Here is a 6875-nt window from a genome sequence, read left to right on the forward strand (position 1 = left end):
CACACACATCTTAAACGACAAGAAATCATGTTAATTGATTATATAAAATAAACAATACAGAAAGGAAAACAAATGGTTTATGAAGCAGTGGTACAGAGACAAACTTATACAGAGACTTATTATCAGCTAAATGAACTCATCTACAGAATGCCAACAAACTTTTCCGGTTTAAGGTAGCAATGTTACAGCTCACTGGTAATTTGAAAGCAAAGGAATTCAAGTAAAACCATTATTAACAACACCTTTTTGAAGTAAATGATGGTAAACCATCAGCGCAAGCAACGAAGAAGCGAAGTGAGGCCAAAGCAAATGCGCAGGATGTGCCCTACTGGTGCGCTGCAAAATCAGTGCACCTGGAGTTAGAGTCATGTTGGTTGGAGTGAACGATTTGGAGGGGAGAAGAAGGAACAGAGGAGTTCTGATGCCCAACCAACTTACCCGGGTACGAGGATGGATTGCTCTAAATGCCGAGCAGAATTGGAGAGGCTGAGAACAGATTCTTAGCAGCAAAATCCAGGTCCAATGGTGGCGTGTTCAAGGCTCGGATCCTATCTGCCTTGGACAATCTAAAGGCCGGCTCATACAGACTGGAAAGGCAGGGTGTCGAGAGTCGGATGAGGTTCGATCGCACATTACAGGCCCTTTGGTCCACAACATCATGCCGACCATGTAACACCCTCTAGAACTATAGAACATTACAGCACAGTACAGGCCCATCAGCCCTCCATGTTGTGCTGACCCATATAATCCTTTAAAAAAAAGTACTAACCCCACACTACCCCATAAACCTCCATTTTTCTTTCATCCATGTGCCTGTCCAAGAGGCTCTTAAATACCCCTGTTTTAGCCTCCGACACCATCCCTGGCAAGTCTTTCCAGGCACTCACAACCCTCTGTGTAAAATACCCCTGATGTCTCCCCTAAACTTCCCTCCCTTAATTTTGTACATATGCTCTCTGGTGTTTGCTATTGGTGCCCTGGGAAACAGGTACTGACTATCCACCCTATCTATGCTTCTCATAATCTTGTAGATCTCTATCAAGTCCCCTCTCATTCTTCTATGCTCCAAAGAGAAAAGTCCCAGCTCTGCTAACCTTGCTTCATATGACTTGTTCTCCAAACCAGGCAACATCCTGGTAAATCTCCTCTGCACCCTCTCCATAGCTTCCACATCCTTCCTATAATGAGGTGACCAGAATTGAACACAACACTCTAAGTGCGGTCTCACCAGAGATTTGTAGAGTTGCAACATGACCTCTCTACTCTTGAACTCATTCCCCCTGTTAATGAAGCCTAGCATCCCATAGGCCTTCTTAACTACCCTATCAACCTGTGCAGCGACCTTGAGGGATGTATGGATTTGAACCCCAAGGTCCCTTTGTTCATCCACACTCTTAAGTAACTGACCATTAATCCTGTACTCAGTCTTCTGGTTTGTCCTTCCAAAATGCATCACCTCACACTTACCTGGATTGAATTCCATCTGCCATTTTTCTGCCCAACTCTGCAGCCTGTCTATATCCTCTTGTAACCTTCGACAACCTGCAGCTCCATCCACAACTCCTCCAATCTTCATGTCATCTGCAAACTTACTCACCCATCCTTCCAACTCTACATCCAGGTCATTTATAAAAATCACAAATAGCAGGGGTCCCAGCACAGATCCCTGCAGCACTCCACTAGTCACCAACCTCCAGGCAGAATACTTTCCTTCCACAACTACCCTCTGCTTTCTTCCTTTAAGCCAATTTTTTATCCAAACAGCCAAGGTTCCACTTATCCCATGCCTCATGACTTTCTAGATGAGTCTCTCGTGAGGGTCCTTGTCGCGCTTGCTGAAGTCCATGTAGACCACATCCACTGCCCAACCCTCATCAATTTCTTTTATTACCTCTTCAAAAAACTCAATCAGGCTCGTGAGGTACGATCTTCCCTTCATAAAGCCATGTTGACTGTCCATGAGTAGACTGTACTTCTCCAAATGCTCGTAGATCCTATCCTTAAGAATCCTTTCCAGTAGTTTGCAGACCACCGACATAAGACTCACTGGTCTATAGTTCCCAGGTTTCTCCCTATTACCTTTTTTAAACAAGAGAACTACATTTGCCATTCTCCAGTCCTCCGGCACTTACCCTGCAGCCAAAGAGGATTCAAAGATCATGGCTAATGCTCCTGCGATCTCTTCTGTCAATTCCCACAACCTGGAGTGTATCATATCCGGCCCTGGGGATTTATCAATCTTAATGTTTTTAAGAAGATCCAGCACTTCTTCTTCCTTAATCTCCACATTGTCCAGCACACAGGCATGCTCAACTTCGACCTCATCCTGATCAAGATCCTTTTCACTTGTGAATACTGAAGCAAAGTATTAATTTAGGACCTCCCCAACCTCCTCCGCCTCCAGGCACATGTTGCCCTCTTTATCCTTTAGCGGTCCCACCTTCGTTCTCGTCATCCTCCTATTCTTCACCTATGCATAGAATGCCTTGGGGTTCTCCTTAACCCTACATGCCAAGGCTTTCTCATGCCCCCTTCGAGCTCTCCTACATCCTTTCTTTAGCTCCTTCCTGGCTACCCTATATTTCTCATAAGCCCCTCCTACTTCCTGCTTCTTATATCTAACATATGCTTCCTTTTTCCTCTTGACGAGTTGCCTCACGTGTTTCGTCAGCCACGGTTCCCTTTTCCTACCATTTTTCCTTGCCTTAGTGGGACAAACCTATCCTGAACCCAGCTCAAGTGGTCCCTAAACTTCTCCCACATTACTTCTGTGCTTTCCCCTTTGAACATCTCTTGCTAGTTCCTGCCTCATCCCTTCAAAGTTAGCCCTTTCCCAGTTAATCACTTTATCATTTCGTCTGATTTTATCCCTTTCCATAGCTATGCTGAAGCTAAGGGAGTTGTGGTCACTCTCACCAAAATGCTCCCCCACCAAGAGATCTGTCACCTGACTAGGTTCATTACCCAGAACTAGATCCGGTATAGCCTCTCCTTTCGTCGGCCGGTCCACATACTGTGTCAGGAGTCCTTCTTGAACACACCTGACAAATTCAACCCCATCTATCCCCCTTGCACTCAGGAGGTGCCAGTCAATATAAGGGAAGTTGAAATCACCCATAACTACTACCCTGTATTTCCTGCACCATTCCAAAATCTGCCTGCTTATCTGCTCCTCGGTGTCCCAAGGGCTATTTGAGGGCCTATAGACTACTCCCAGCACAGTGATTGATCCCTTCCTATTTCTGACTTCCACCCAGACGGACTCCGTGGACACATCTTCTGCAGCGTCCTCCCTTTCTATAGCCGTGATACTATCCCTGACCAGCAATGCCACTCCCCACCCCTTTTCTACCTCCCATCCTATTCCGTTTAAAACACATGAACCCGGGGACCTGCATCATCCAATCCTGCCCTTCTTCCAATCAAGTTTCAGTAACGGCCACAACATCGTAGTTCCACGTACTAATCCATGCTCTAAATTCATCCTCCTTGTTCCTAATACTCCTAGCATTGAAATAGACACATTTCAACCCCTTTAACTGACTACAATTATGTTCTATCCCCTGCCTGTCCTTCCTCATCAACTCAGAACTCTTAGCATTATGCCCTTGTCCTTCTACCTTAATCCCTGCACTCAGATTCTGATTCCCACCCCCTTGCCAAATTAGTTTAAACCCTCCCCAACAGCTCTGTCGAACCTGTCCGCCAGCATATTGGTCCCCTTGGGATTCAAGTGCAACCCATCCTTTTTGTACAGGTCACACCCACCCCAAAAGAGGTCCCAATGATCCAGAAATCTGAATCCCTGCCCCCTGCTCCAATCCCTCAGCCACACATTTATCCTCCACCTCATTCTATTCCTATTCTCACTGTTGCGTGGCACAGGCAGTAATCCAGAGATTACTACCTTTGAGGACCTGCTTTTCAACTTCCTTCCTAACTCCCTGTAGTCTTCTTTCAGGACCTCTTCCCTTTTCTTACCTATGTCATTGGTACCAATATGTAGCACGACCTCTGGCTGTTCTCCCTCCCACCGCAGGATATTACCATTACACTTAATTGTCACCAAACAATTGATACTAGAGCGTACAATCATCACAGTGATATTTGTTTTTGCGCTTTGCGCTCCCCAAGTACAAATAGAAGTAAATATAATAAACATTTAATTTATAAATCATAATTAGAAAATAGAAAAGGGAAAGTAAGGTAGTGCAAGTCAGGTCCAGATATTTGGAAGGTACGGCCCAGATCCGGGTCAGGATCTGTTCAGCAGTCTTATCACAGTTGGAAAGAAGCTGTTCCCAAATCTGGCCGTACGAATCTTCATGCTCCTGAACCTTCTCCCGGAGGGAAGTGGGACAAAAAGTGTGTTGGCTGGGTGGGTCTTGTCCTTGATTATCCTGGCAGCACTGCTCTGACAGTGTGTGGTGTAAAGTGAGTCCAAGGATGGAAGATTGGTTTGTGTGATGTGCTGGGCTATGTTCACGATCTTCTGCAGCTTCTTCTGGTCTTGGACAGGACAACTTCCATACCAGGTTGTGATGCACCCTAAAAAAATGCTTTCTACGGTGCACCTATAAAAATTAGTGAGGGTTTTAGGGGACAGGCCAAGTTTCTTCAGCTTTCTCAGGAAGTAAAGGTGCTGGTGGGTCTTCTTGGCAGTGGACTCTGCTTGGTTAGACCAAGTCAGGTCATTTGTGATATTCACCCCGAGGAACCTAAAGCTTTTGACCTGTTCCACCTGCGCACCACCGATGTAGATGGGGTTGTGCGGTCCGCTACTCCTTCTGAAGTCAACAACCAATTCCTTCGTCTTGCTGACATTGAGGGATAGGTTATTGTCTTTGCACCATGCCACCAGGTTCTTAATTTCCTCTCTGTACTCAGACTCATCATTTCCCAAGATACGGCCTACAATTGTGGTGTCATCAGCAAACTTATATATTGAACTTATATATCTTGGACATGATCAGAAACATCCCGGACCATGGCACCTGGGAGGCAAACTACCATCTGAGTTTCTTTCCTGCGTCCACAGAATCAACTGTCTGAACCCCGGACTATAGAGTCTCCTATCACTACTGCCTTCTGCTTCCTTTCCCTACCCTTCTGAGCCACAGGGCCAGACTCTGTGCCAGAGGCACAGCCACTGTCACTTCCCCCAGGTATGCTGTCCCCCCCCCAACAGTACTCAAACAGGAGTACTTATTGTCAAGGGGTACAGCCACAGGGGAACTCTCTAGTACCTGACTCTTCCACTTCCCTCCTGACTGTGACCCATTTCTCTGTCCCCCCTGGCCCCGGAGTGACCACCTGTCTGTAACTCCTCTCTATCACCTCCTCACTCTCCCTGACCAGATGAAGGTCATCGAGCTGCATCTCTATTTCCCTAACACGGTCCCTTAGGAGTTGCATCTTTATGCAGCGGCTGCAGACGTGGCCGTCTGGGACGCCGGGAGACTCCAGGACCTCCCACATCTGATGCAGACCACAGAAAACTGGCCTCACACACATACTACCTCCTTTTGCAATCAACAACTGCCTCACCTCATCCCATTACCACTGAAGCCCGTGGAGCCAAAGCCCTTTCACTCTGCTGCCGGATCCCAACACTGCCCGCTGAATATGGCTACCTTCGTTTTAAACTGTTCACACTCAACTAGCTGACGTCACGCGCCTGCGCAGTCTGGCCTCTCTCTTCCCCCGAGAACTCAAAATGTCTTCCCGCTGGAAATCCTTAGGTGGTCTCCCGCTGCCTTCTTGTTCCGAATCTTGTTCTCTGTAATTACATGGATGCTGGGTACACTTGATCCTCACCCACTCATCTGTGGGAGTCATACGGTTTTACTTGAGTCCAGTGTTTCCCCTGTCTGCCTTTGCAGAGTTTGCACACAGACACAAGTGTCACTTAATAAAAATACTGTGTATGGTCCTATCCATCTGGCCTCACTATGACTTCGTCACTTGGCTGTGGGAGGAATATGTCCTTTCCCTCCAGTTTTCTGTGATCAGCAATATGCTGCTGTTGTTTTGCTTGGTCCTTCAACACTAAGTTGGTTACAAATGTCTTTCACACACTGTGTCATTCAATCCCATTAAGCCCCAGGCTCACCACAGCCTGTAACTACCCCATAAGGGAGTCGCATTACTCACCCCATCAATGATTCGTAAGGGCTGAGACCCAGTGCGAGGTTTGGGGTTGCTTGTAATCTCATCAGGATTCCTGGTAATACATCAACCCATGTCTTTCCCATCTCAACTCTAGCTTTGGCTGAGGTGTTCCTGATTGTTTGGTTCGTTCTTTATACCATTCCTGAACTTTAAGGGTGGTAGAGTACGTGGAACCGTTGTTGAATCCCCGACAGTCGGCACATTTCCTTCATCACTTTCCCTGTGAAATATGCCCCCTGCTCCGAGTCCATCTGAACTGGGGTTCCCTACCTAGCGAAGATTTCCTGAGCTAGAATTCTTGCAGCAGTGCCAGCGGTGCATTCTCTTGTTGGGAAAGCATCTACCCACCTGGTGAAGTGATACATAATTACTTGACAGTAGTAGGGCCTCATGAAGTCCATCTGGATGTTTTCCCAGGGTCCCCTTGGCTGTGGTTTATGCCCGTACCGAGGTTTTGCTGGGCACAAATGATAAAACGGCAGCAGAAGTTCTCAACATCTCCACCCATCCCTGGCCACCACCAGTCCTGCTGAAGGGTCGTGATCATGCGCTGCCTTCTTTGCTGCATCACCTCATGATATAACTTAAGCAATGCTCATGGTGCCACCATGACTGCTTCCTCCCCGTGTGTCCAGCTCCCATCTGGTTCCTGTCTTGCTCTCTATTTCTCCTTATCTTCTGTTTCCTCCGTATAATTTACTAAA

Source organism: Hemitrygon akajei, chromosome 5 (assembly GCF_048418815.1).
Source record: "Hemitrygon akajei chromosome 5, sHemAka1.3, whole genome shotgun sequence".
Lineage (NCBI taxonomy): Eukaryota > Metazoa > Chordata > Chondrichthyes > Myliobatiformes > Dasyatidae > Hemitrygon > Hemitrygon akajei.